Raw genomic sequence first — 12,637 nt, 5'->3', positions numbered from 1 at the left:
TGTTAGTAGAGATGGGGTTTCACCATGTCAGCCAGGATGGTCTCGATCTCCTGACCTCGTGATCCGCCCGCCTCGGCCTCCCGAAATGCTGGGATTACATGCGTGAGCCACCTCGCCCGGCAGAGGCATGCCTCTTAACCTCACCTGTCCAGCTCTCTCTGTTGTCTGCAAAATGGCAGTTAATAGAATTTGTTAATAAACAGAAGAAATAATTAGAAATAGTGGCACATCATTTGACAGTAAGGTGGTTTATAATTTCTGTTTATCAAATGATTCTCATTATTATTATTTCTATTGGATTTTTGAAGAATTCAGCCTGGTCCCCAGAGCCCCATTTATAAGGCATTTTATTTCTTCCTTTATAATATCTAGAAATAACTTCAGTTCCAGTGAAATCCAGATCTGTGGTCCCACCCCATCCCCAGCTCTGGTTCTCTCCCCTTCCTCTCTGCTTGTCTTCTGTGACCTCAGCGGGCTCCATCAGGTGGGCGGTATCCCCTACTGACCAGACTGGCAGAGCTAATGCCAGCTGGAGGAACGCCGCCGTGTTTGTTTTTGCAGTTCCTGGATTTGGTTTAATGTACAATTGATTCTTTTAATGTATTTAATCATTTTTTTCTTACCTCTTAAGGATTAACCTGCACAAACCTCATTTTATCCTAAGTGTGGCTTTGGGAGGAAGGGAGGAGAAAATTGAGTTTCTCCAGCTTATTTTATTCTTTTATGCTTTATTTTCCAAATGGCTTTTCCTGCCGAAGCAGCTCTGTATAATACAATGTATTTTCGTGGCCATTGCTTACTCATTACTAACTGGTCTCTCCAGCTTCCCTTTGTCTGTGAACTAAATACAGGGGGCCTCAAGATAATTGGTAGCTCCATCACTGACCCACGAATTATAGATCAGCAGGGAAGGCAGCCCAGGGATGGTTTGTGGTTGGCACAGGCTGCCCACCTAGAAATGTGAGTTATTCTCTACCTGCCACCAAGTTGGGCTTGACTAGATTGGTCCTTTCCTAATTTTGGACTTTGGCTTCTCTAATTGCATCACACGGCTCCCTGGTTTACAGGTTTCAGCCTCATTTCATCCCTACACATGCTGCTGGTGTCTTTCTTAGTTCATGCCTCCTTGGCATGTCTACAAAGTATTAATTTGCAGAGGTTTTGTTTCTATTTTCCTTTGAGGTTCCCTGGTGCCTAGAATGGTTAGATGACAGGCTGCAGATAAATAATTCTGTTGAAACAGCGGGTTTCTGTGCATTTTTGTCTGATGTGTCCAAGTAAAGGCAAGTCTTTGTGGGTGCCATATTAAGTCCCCCTTTTGAGCATTTATCTGATTTGTGTTCCAGCTTATCTACTTTGCTGTGGCATGGAGAAGGAAAAGTCCCATTTCCTGCTAGGCTGCCAGGCACTTATGTAAGACTTTTAGGTGCCAAAGTAGGAAAGGAGTCCTTGTGTTGTATGGCCGTATACATTTTGCGTGTGTGTTTCCTGGGTGTTTGGCACCTAGGCACTTTGCTAAGGCCTGTATGGGATGGGCATATACCGTATTGCTCAGCTCCCGGCAGAAAATAAGCACTCATACATATTTGTGGAATGAGTGAGTGTGTGTGCTCACTTATGTGCGATGGAGATGATGAGCCAAGGAGTTGGATTGCACAGTTGCTGCCTGGCGTCTTGCTAGGAACTTAGGGTGCAACATTCCCACTGGGCCACACATATGTCGATGTTCAGTGGATGACTGCTACGTGGGCAACATAAAGAGGCCATTTTATGAAAGGAACTTCAGAGGAAACATTATAACTGAGACCTTTACAGCCTTTCCATTATTATGGTTTAAATCTTGACAGTCTTTATTTGCAATGACACTGGGACCAGTAAAGACAATGCTCACTCCCACCTCCTCGTTGTCTCTCCACATCCTGTTCCGTAGCTGTGGTGCACCGATAGGCGTCGTTAAATGTGCAGGCAGCAGAGCTGCTGGTTTGTCTAGAAACAGCCCCTTTTGACTCAGAAGTTGGAACCCAGATGACTCACCATTCTATTTGTTTTATTGCAACTGTCATTTCATAAAATGCCCTGAAAGCTTTAAAGTGTAAATGCCAAAGTGAGATTTTTGTCTTTTTTATTTTGTTATCTCCTCTGTTTTTTCTAATCTTTTATATTTCTATTTTCTCCTTTCTTTTCAGAGTTATTTTCTCTTTCATTACTGTCTCTTTCTCTGTCCCTCCCTTCCTTCCTGCCTCCCCCCTTTGATGACTCTAATGGCATGAGTAGTTGAAGTGGTTTTTGCTAACATCATGGTGCGTTCTTTCCAGCTTTAATGCTATCTGATTGAGAGTGTCTCCCCTCAGATTTTTGTGTAGGGTTTGGAAATGGAAATGGCCATGCACATCAGAGTTTAAATTTTCCAAGGAAAGTCTGCCATGAACTGTAGGACCTATAACTTCTAGAGACGGAAGGACCCCTGACATCTGTGGACTCTGGACTCCTGACTTCTGTGGACTGTAGAATTTATGACTTCTGTGGATTGTGGGGCCTCTGACTTCCATAGACCGTGGGACTGTGACTTCTATGGACCCCAGGACCTCTGAATTCTGTGGACTGTGAGACCTCTGACTTCTGTGGCCTGTGGGATCTCTGACTCCTGTGGCCTGTGAGATCTCTGACCTCTGTGGCCTGTGGGACCTCTGACTTCTGTGGTCTCTGGGACCTGTGACCTCTTTGACTTCCAAGTCTTCTGTGGACTGCAGGACCTCATCAACATGTGTATTGCCAGAAGAGAGGCTTGATCGTGTTAACCTGTTTCTGTCTGGAGGTGTCACATACTAGAATTTCTGCTCAGTCTTATGGCTTAGGTGGGCTGTTGAGTCTAAATATTTTTTTTTTTTTTTTTGAGACGAAGTCTCGCTCTATCACCCAGGCTGGAGTGCAGTGGCATAATCTTGGTTCACTGCAAGCTCCGCCTCCCGGGTTCACGCCATTCTCCTGCCTCAGCCTCCCGAATAGCTGGGACTACAGGTGCCTGCCACCACGCTCGGCTAATTTTTGGTATTTTTAGTAGAGACAGGGTTTCACCGTGTTGGCCAGGATGGTCTGTATCTCCTGACCTCGTGGTCCGCCCGCCTCAGCCTCCCAAAGTGCTGGGATTACAGACGTGAGCCACTATGCCTGGCCCAAGTCTAAATTTTTAAGGACTAGAGCTCTCAGACCAGGACTTTCCGGATCTTTTTTTCTGATACCCGACACTGTGGCACTTGACTAAGTCACCTGATTGATGACATGAGCATTGCTGGGTGTTGAAACACCTGGCCAGGGAAACAGGGACTTTTGTGGATTCATCCAAAGGATGGCAGACAGATTGTGGAATTTTAATGAAGGTGGGGTGGATCCCTGATGTTCGCCTGCCTTGAAGCATAGCAGAATCCCAGCATTAACTTCAGGGGTGTTGGCTGGAAACCTGCACTGGTGTTGGTGGTTATATTCCACATTTGTCAAATCCTTTAATCCAACTGAACTAATTTTAGAAGTAGCTAGTTATAATGAAAAAGAACAATATATTCAGATGCATAGGATCGTTTTTAAATGAAATGCTCCCTGTTCTTTTCCTTCTTTTTTTTTCTAATTTTTATTTTTTATGATGGAGTCTTGCTCTGTTGCCAGGCTGGAGTGCAGTGGCATGATCTTGGCTCACTGCAACCTCCGCCTCCCGGGTTCAAGCAATTCTCCTGCCTCAGCCTTCTGAGTAGCTGGGACTACAAGCGCGTGTCACCAGGCCCGGCTAATTTTTTGTATTTTTAGTAGAGATGAGGTTTCATCATGTTAGCTGGGATGGTCTGGATCTTGTGACCTCGTGATCCACCCACCTTGGTCTTCCAAAATGCTGGGATTACAGGCGTAGGCCACCGCGCCTGGCCCTTTTCCTTCTTTTATAGAATGCCTTTGGTCTATTTTGGCCTTCAGGGTGAGCCATCCTTTGACTTATATTAGAATAAATTTTTTTCCTGTATGCCTCCAATGAAGGAGAGTGTGAGAGTGTTTTCTGTGATGTGAGTGGGAGAAAATAGCGTGTTTTCACAATAGTTAACAAGTTGATGGCTGTGAGTTATGAAAGTGAGTTCTGTATATACACTGGGGTAGGATTCCACATAGAATGCTGTTTTTCACCCACCTGGCTGGTTGTCTGATTCTAACATAGCTGCTATCCCTGATGCTAGAAATCAGAAAACCACAGGCTGTTCACATAATACTCTACCCTTCTGAGGCCAAGGTGGGAACAGGATGGTGGCGGGGTTTGAATCAACATGCTCTCAGTTCCCACCAAAGACCAGTGTGTTCCCCTGTTCCTGCTGACAGCTTGAACAAGGATTCTACAGTTTCTGGCCGTTTTAATTGAACCGCAGTGAGGAGTGGCCCTATAGCCTGCTTAGGACATGGGGAATTACTCCTAGGGCCTGGGAGCCAAGTGTCCCGCGCAGGCTCCCTCTTGGTTCTCTACCTAAGGATAGCTTCCCCTTCCCTGCGCAGGGCCTCTTTGAGGAGCAGAAGGATCATTTAGTGCTCATGGCCTGCTCATTCCTTGGCTTCTCTGCTGAGCTATCCAGCAGGGGTGCCAATTCTTCCATTTAGCTGACTATTATATAGCCCTTAAAAGGGAAGGGTTTATTTTAGCTGGCTGCTATATTGATTGCTATAGGGACGTTTCTATTTTCACTGGCTGCTATATTGACTGGGAAAGGGAAAGGGGCCGTATTGCCGGGAGCTGTCATATTGACTGTTACAGAAAAGATCTGTATTTAAGCAGTACCAGTGCACTGGGATCTCCCAGGCAGGATATTAATGCTAATTCATCCACTCACCCCCTGCTGTGAGTGTTATTTGTTTAAATCTGTAGATTCCCACAGCGCGTTTATATCCTCACTAGAGTGAGCTCCGCTCCCTGTAATTATTTAACATTATATGCTGATATAAATTGTAACAGTTAAAGAATGGTAATGAGTAGCCAAAAAAGAAAAAAAGAAGAAAGAAAAGAAGGAAACAGAAAAAAAGGAAAAAATGTATAAAATAATCTATGCGTGTGTGTGTGTGTGTGTGTGTGTGTGTGTGTGTATGGTGTTAGAAATGGCAGAGTCACCTTCTAAAACAGCAGTGAGAAACTTCTGTCATCCTTTCTCCCAGCTCAGGTTGATTTGTACAGTGCTGCTCAGCCCACGTATTGTGCATCTGTATGTGTGTATGTGCATGCGCCTGTGTACGCACGTGGTCATCACCCGCCAGAAAGATGTCATATTGAGGTGTGCCATACTGTGTTGTTTGTGCACGTGTGTAACAATATACAGTGTTTGTTCAGTGTCCTGGCAGGAAATTGGTCTATTAGCGATTCACCTTCTTGGTGAGTAGCTAATACCTTATTTTGTTCAAGATTCCACGTTCACGCAGGACCTTTGGCCTAAGACACAACTCTAGGGAAAGCCATTGGGGAATGCTCAGTTGGGATTGAACTAATAGGCCATTGGGTGTCACTGTCGCTCTACTGGCTATAGGAGAAAGAGGGGTTATCTGCTGGGAAAACTGGTTTTCAAAAGAAAGAAGTTTTTCTGCTTGAGTTGGAGGTGTTGTCTCTTTGAGATGTTTGTCTCTCATTTGGAATTTCCTTTAAAAAAGTAGTTGTTTGCTTGTTTTTGCTACACCAAGCTTCTAGCATTTTTATTGTTCTTGAAAATTGTGTACTGACTGCGATCTGTTCGGCTATAACTTGCAGTGCATCTAAATGAGAACTTCTGTGTGCAGAAAACTGTCCCCCTTAAAAGCCTAGGTAACAAGGAGAGCTGATTTGGGCAAGAACTTGAAAAAGGAGGGAGAAAATCTCCTTGGGCAAATGCTTGCCACTCCTCTGCCGCTGCCCCTGTGTAGGTGGGAAGAGAGTGCAGAGAGAGAGCCAGGCTGCTGCCTGGTCACAGAAGAGTGGGCTCCGTCCTCCAGCGGGCTCTCCAGCAGCATGGATCTGTGCCAGGCTTCACCACAATTCATACTGTGTCAGTTTAATAAATGCACTACTTAAATTATGAAATTACAAAAGAAAAAAGAGAATGCACTTATTCAGACTCTTAATACATTAAAAATAAGGCATTAAAACTCTGACTTTTTTTTTTCTTCTAGAATCAATAATGAACAGGAAGGGTTGTAGACATTAACAGTCATGGACATTCAAACTCTTATACATAAATTATCTTAGAAAAATGCACATAAGACTTGAATAATGTAAATACATTAATGCATTTAATAATTTAAACATTAAAGCGCAAGCAGGAATTTGAGGCCGAGGCTGTTCTGAGGTAAGGGATTGGTCCTAGAACTCGTGTGTCCCAGGATCGATGGGTGATTTCCCCTTGAGACACCCTGGAAAGAGAGTGCCTGGCCGGCTTGTGTGGCCAAGGATCCCTGGACATTCCTGATCTCAGCTGCCTCCCAGCCTCTTATTTTTGCGTATCCTGAGCTTCGTTCTCAGTTTCATGTTCTCTACTCTTGTGCTTCTAATTGTTTGTTAGAAAACTAAATGTTTCCACTTCAAAGAACAATGAACTTTGAGAATGTCTTGGTTGAAAAACCAAACCAAAGTAAAAAATCCTTCACCCGGCTCTGACTGCTTGTCTGCTTGTGATTTGAGAAAAAGGAAGTGGCTGCTCCTTGTAATCAGCCTGTTGTGTCTCAGCCTGGAACTCCACTGTGTGCTGTGGTCAGGGGATCCAGGTTGTAACATGCTGACAGATTTGAAGACTGGATCTAATGGGAGAGCAGAAACGATATCCTACATTAGCCTCTGTGTGTTGGGCATAACGATGGCAGGTAGCCATGCCAGGAAACAAGACAGGTGCCGTGGAGTTAGACTCAGTGGTCTGTGATCATACCTTGCTTTGATTTGAGGGTTTAACCACTGGATAGACTGATGTTACTGTTTTTTCCCCCTTTCTTCCAAAATTGTATTTGCAACAGCAGAAAGTCACTGGAAACCCCTTTTCTGGCAGAATACCGAATGATCTAATTCAGTTTTTGACATCTGCACTGTGAAATACCCTGGGCAGAACTAAGAAGCCAGGCCTACGTGTCTTAAGTTTTCATTTATTAATGCTAATGCTGTTCTCTGATTGTTCCCCAGCCCTGTTTTATAGTCCAAATCACAGATGAGAAACTAGAAGAACTGTAGAAAGTGTGTTACTGAGTACACATTCTGAGAACTTTGTCTCTCTTTGTAGAAGAGTGTGTCTATTTGGTCAGTAATGCAAATGTTGTCCCACTGGGTTTGCTGTGGGACCCACTGGGTTTGCCATGGGACCTTGAGAAACAGTTATCAGATGGTAGTGACTGAACCAAACCTGTTTTCATTATCGCCAGGTCCGTGGGAGTCTTTTACAGGATCTCAAATCTCCTGCCTGAAACTTTACCTGGGATTGTCTTGATAGGACCCAAGCCTCGTCTGTGCTGGCATCTGTGACTTTGTTTGCAGCCCTTTCTAGTCTTTATTGTGGCCAAGGACAGTCTGGTCTCCCAGCTAACATGGGTACAAACCAGCTTCTAGCTACTTGCAGGAGAATAGCTATGGGTTGACTTGGCATCTGAAGCAGATACAAACAGATTAGGCTGAGCTGCCCCAGAACAGCTAGAAGGAAAACCAGTACTTTAAAAACTGGTCGTCAGGTAATGGTTTAGAAAGAAAGTAGTTTGGAGAATGGGTGAGGACAGCCTGGTGAGTGATCCCGAGGTCAGTGGGCTGTCCTTGGGATGCGCTCAGATTCTTCTCTAGACCTGGAGAGCAATAGCCGTGCCTCACAAGCCCTTCTCCACCTGTTTTATTTTAAGGTGGCAGAGCCTTTCTTCGCAGTTTTAGTTCAGCCTTGGGATGACGGTCAGACTTCGGTTTGTTCTGTTCTTTTCTTTTCCAGTTTCAGAGCCCAAGCCTGCTCCCTCTGTTGCTTGTCCAGCCTTGACCAGTGACTGTCTTCAGCCTGCACTCTGCATTTCATCCCAGCAGTAGGAAGAAGTGAGGTCAGGGGAGCGCGTGAACCAGGGAGAATCGAATTCTCTTTGGATTTTGCTGGTCACACCCAGAAAAGCTGCTTTCTCTTCCCTTAAGTTCCAAGAACTGATGGCCTTAACTGCACAATTGGCTGGTGCCAGATTGAGATATGTTGAACTGGGCAGTGGAGGTGGGGGTGAGGGGCAACTCCCTCTCCTATTGGGCGCAGAATGCTGGCTGTGTCAGGCAGTGATCAGATAGGCACTAATCGGGTGGGTTCACCCTCTGATATAGCCCGTATGCAGACTTCCTTTGAAGACAGAGGAGTCAGGTTCATTAATTAAAGGAGCCTGGCTTGAGAGGCCTGTAATTATAGGTGCTAGAAATCTGAATTTTAAGAGGTTGTGCAGCTGCATTTTGAAAAATGTAGGGAGGCACCGAGAAGTACCGGTTGTGGGCAAGAATGTGGCTGAACCAGATTTTGGAGGTTCAGGTTTTGGCAGAATTCCCCTCCAAATTCTTATTTATTCTTTCTTTCCATTTTGTTCTTTTTTTTTTTTTTTTCTAAATGAGAAGCAGAACCTGTGATTTTTTTTTTTTTTTAATGAAGGTTACACCCTGTGACCGAGAGGCTAGCATTGTCAGAGTATATGGGGGGCAGAAAGGAGTTGCTGTAAACTAGAAGATGCTTAGTTTTTGAGGAAACAGGGGACATCTTTGGGCTTTAGGGGTTCAGGATTTGAAAAAAATTAAATAATTTCTTTCTTGAATTGAGGGAGGGGAGCAGGGTGCAGAAACCCAATTTGAATGCAGTCTAGGGAGGTAAGTCCCAGGCAAATGGTGGACTCTAGAACCTTTGTCCCGACTTGACTTCCCCAGAAGTGTCTCTTCCTCTGTCATGCGTCACTTTTCCACGTGAACCCTGAGTTACAAACAGAAAATTTCAAACCTTTATGGGAAGTCCTGACCTGTGCCTTTTCTTTCTCATTTCCTCAGTTATTTGTAGGTTGACCTTTTGTTTTAGGTGCTTTTTCGCTCTCCTTTCCTTAAAAAAAAGTATCCCTCTTTGCTTCTTGTCAAAAACCTTTATTTCGGTCCCTGACTATTTGCATCTCTGTTAATTAAGCATGGCTAATTTGATATGTAGATGGGATGGGGAGGGTTAAGGGTTAGATGAATAGAGGTCTACTCCCTGCCTCCCCTGGGTGGTGGGCAGGGGTGCTCCACAGACCTGCAAGACTAACAGCTGGGCACAGCTGACGGCAAACCCGATGCCAGGGAGAACCTCCTCTCTGTCTCACTGGTTTTGTCTCCTTGCGGATATTGAAAGCGTCATCCCATTTCACAGACTGGATCCTCTGTGAAGGGCTGAAAAAATAAAATATAAAGTCCCGTTCTCTGTGCTCTTTTCTTACATTCTTGTAGTGTATATATTGGGAAATCCATGGCTGAACCCGTGCACTGTAGAATAGAACACAAGTGTCCAAGACTCTCACTTGGTGCATTTACAATATGCAAATTCCAATTCCAATTAGATTGAAACCTCTATTTAGCAGAGTGGTTTTGTGAAATAAATAACTTTTGAAGAAGGAGACCTACTATATATAATAAATATATATTTTTCCTTCAGTTGCCTGCATGGTGCTTCCTGCATTCCCAGCCCTTGCCCGAAATGCTGATTCCGAAGCATCTTTGGGCTCGTTACAGAAGAGATGCTTCTCCTTCCCTTCCTGGCATAGGGATTTCATCCTTGATTTACAGTGCTCAGCTTGTTAGCGCCGGTGAAGGGGAGAGATGGCGTGAAGGTCGTTATGTCCTTTTTGTCCTCTTGGAGAGAAAGTGAGGGGGTGTGTTTCTTGCCATGTGCTTGTCATGGTAGTGGTGGAGTTCGAGAGGCCCCCGCTTCTGTCAAAAGGAGTCGAGCCAAACTCTCATCCTCTCTTCTTCACCCTCTATACTACACGTTGTCCAACAGGGGATGAATGATTTCAAAAGCGGCATTCAGAATTTCAGGAAGAGTAGCACACCACCGAGTAGAGAGCCTCCCCCCGACACCCCCCTTTTCATCATTCTCCCCTCCTCAGCCCAGCCGTGACAAACTGACAGATAATTAACAGATCAGGCCCTCCTATTAGGCGTGCCCCGTGCTGGAAGCTGCTCTGGCTCTATGCAGTTCTTTAGCAGCTCTGTGCGTGTGGGTGGTACCGCACTAAGTGGCCATAGCAGAGGGCAGGGAGTGCTTTGGGAAAAGCAAACAGAATGCTCTTTGGAGGAGAGAGTGCTTAAGAGGCAGAGCGGGGGCAGTAAGGTGCCTGGCTTGAAAGCACCTGGTGAAAAGACTTGGACTTTCAGGGTTGTGATCCGGAATACCACCGCCCGTCTCGGGGAATGGTGCGCTGGGTTATAATAGGATGCCTGATTACAAAGAACATTTTGAAGGCCACTTCCCAGGTCAGGCTGTGCATTAGGTGCACTCATCCTTTGGTGTAACACTGTGCTGGACTTGCAAAATTGGAAGTGCACAGCCTGTTGTTGTGTTTCAGCTTTGGCATTAAATATGTCTGCACAGACAGTGCCCTATGTGGCTTTCTCTCAGCTACCTAACTTTTCTTTCCCCGGTGGAAAGAAGAATTCATTGTGAGAATATTCATTTCTACTTACTAGTGACTTTTAAAAACTACTTTTCTTTGTTTTTGGAGACAGGGGCTTGCTGTGCTGCTCAGGCTGGAGCGCAGTGTGCAAACACGGCTTACTGCAGCCTTGACCTTCGGGCTGAAGTGATCCTCTCGCCTTGACCTCCATGTAGCTGGGACCATAGATATGTGCCACCACACCCAGCTCATTTGAAATTTTTGTTGTTGTTGTTGAACAGAAGTGGTGAGAGTAAAATAAAAATAAATAAATAATACTTTTTGGTAGTGACGGGGTCTCACTTTGTTGCCCAGGCTGGGTCTCAAATTCCTGGGCTCAAGCAATCCTCTCGCTTCAGTCTCCCACAGTGCTGGGATTACAGGCATGAGCTATTGTGCCTGGCCTTCTTCTTCTTCTTTGTTTTTGTTTTTGTTTTTGTTTTTTTGGTTTTTTAACTAGAGACAAGGTCTCACTCTGTCACCCCAGGCTGGAGTGCAGTGGTGCGGTCATAGGTCACTGCAGCCTCGACCTTCTGAGCTCAAGTGATCCTCCTGCCCCAGCCTCCCAAGTAGCTGGGACCACAGGCATATGCCAACACGCCCAGCTAATTTTTAAATTTTTTGAAGAGACAGGATTTCACTGTGTTGTCTAGGCTGGCCTCAAACTCTTGGCCTCAAGTGATCCTCCCACCTTGGACTCGCAGAGTGCTGGATTACAGTCATGAGCTACCATGGCCGGCCCTGAAAACTACTTTTCTACTTCCCTTATGGTGGCCACCCTTCTCATTTTCATGATTTGAATATTAACATACAGATAAATTTAGCAACATGTAGGGGCTACACGTAGGCTCAGGTCCTTAGGCCTGGCATGTTGGAGCAGAAAGAAACACCTAATTGCATCAAAACCACTCTAAGTTCATGTATGTGGAGCCCATCAAGCTGAAAGCATCCAGACAGCATCTGCTGTTATCAAATCACTCGTGAATCCAGCTAATTAAAATAGAGCTTCATTTTTCTGAACCATTGTTTGGCAGGAATTCGAAACGGGTCTAACCCAATTTCTGCGTGTTTATGAGCCTTTATTATATCAGAGGTACTTTTCTGTAAATGTACAGGGCAGCGTTAAATGAATTGATCCACACAGTATCACTGTAGACGCACTATGGACTTGCTAATGATTTCTCTTCCAGCTTTCTGGTTTCCAGACATACTCTTGAAAGCTTTATCTTCTCTTTTTCTATCCTCTGCTCTTTGTCGTTGTCTTTTTTTTTTTTAAACATTTTAAACTTTCCTTTTACTTTTTAATCTTCTTTTTTTCTTTGGAAACAGGAAAAGTATCCCCTTAAAGAAGTTTTCTGTTCCATTTCTCTTTTTCTTTTTCTCCCTCTCTTCCTGTTTTTGTTTTTCTTCTAGTGGATAAGATTTGTCTTTTCTCCCTTTATTTCTTGCTGTTTTTCTATACTCTCCTTTTCTTTTTCTCTCTTATCTTTTCTCCCTTTTATACTTTCTCCCATTCCTTTTCTCTAACCTTCTCTTTCTCCTTTTTCTCTTCTTTCTATCTCCTCCCATTTTCCCTAATAAAATATTCTTATGCCTTTGTCTCCACATGCAAATACTGACTAGGGCAGACGGGGGTGCCTGTGGAGGCAGAGCTATCTGGCTGCTCTGAGATGATGTCAGCTGATTTTACCTCTCTGAATTTGCTTTCATGCTTTATTTTAGGTTTTAAAAAGATTTTTCAAGCCACATCTACTCTACTTTATAGTCTGTAATCCTACTTTGAAGATGAAAAGTGTTACATAAATGCTAACTAATTATTCCTTATAACACTTTGTGAGTCTCTAAGCAGTATTAGTCCCATTTTACAGATGAGGAAGCAGAAACAGGAAAGGTAAGTAGCTCTGAAAGTTACTGAAGAAGTTGGTGACTGAGTTAGAATTAAACCTGGCTCATCTTTGGCTTTGCTTTTTGATTACCACCTTATGGGTGTTGACTT

The 12,637-nt window shown here is 44.4% G+C and overlaps 1 protein-coding gene across 4 annotated transcripts in view; it reads left to right on the top strand.

Moving 5' to 3' along the window:
- PEX14 (peroxisomal biogenesis factor 14) overlaps positions 1-12,637 on the top strand; it is a 162,104-nt gene that overhangs the window by 38,505 nt on the left and 110,962 nt on the right. The window contains exon 2 of one of the 4 annotated variants that reach the window (XM_055261881.2): positions 7,938-8,040. The exons of the other annotated variants lie outside the window; for them this stretch is intronic. The gene's annotated coding sequence lies outside the window, so the exon portion shown is untranslated. The remainder of the gene's footprint in view (positions 1-7,937; positions 8,041-12,637) is intronic. 4 annotated transcript variants of the gene reach the window in all.

Source organism: Symphalangus syndactylus, chromosome 22, assembly GCF_028878055.3.
Source record: "Symphalangus syndactylus isolate Jambi chromosome 22, NHGRI_mSymSyn1-v2.1_pri, whole genome shotgun sequence".
Taxonomy (NCBI): Eukaryota; Metazoa; Chordata; class Mammalia; order Primates; family Hylobatidae; genus Symphalangus; species Symphalangus syndactylus.
Note: the sequence above shows the minus strand (reverse complement) of the source record. Positions and strands in the feature narration are given on the sequence as shown.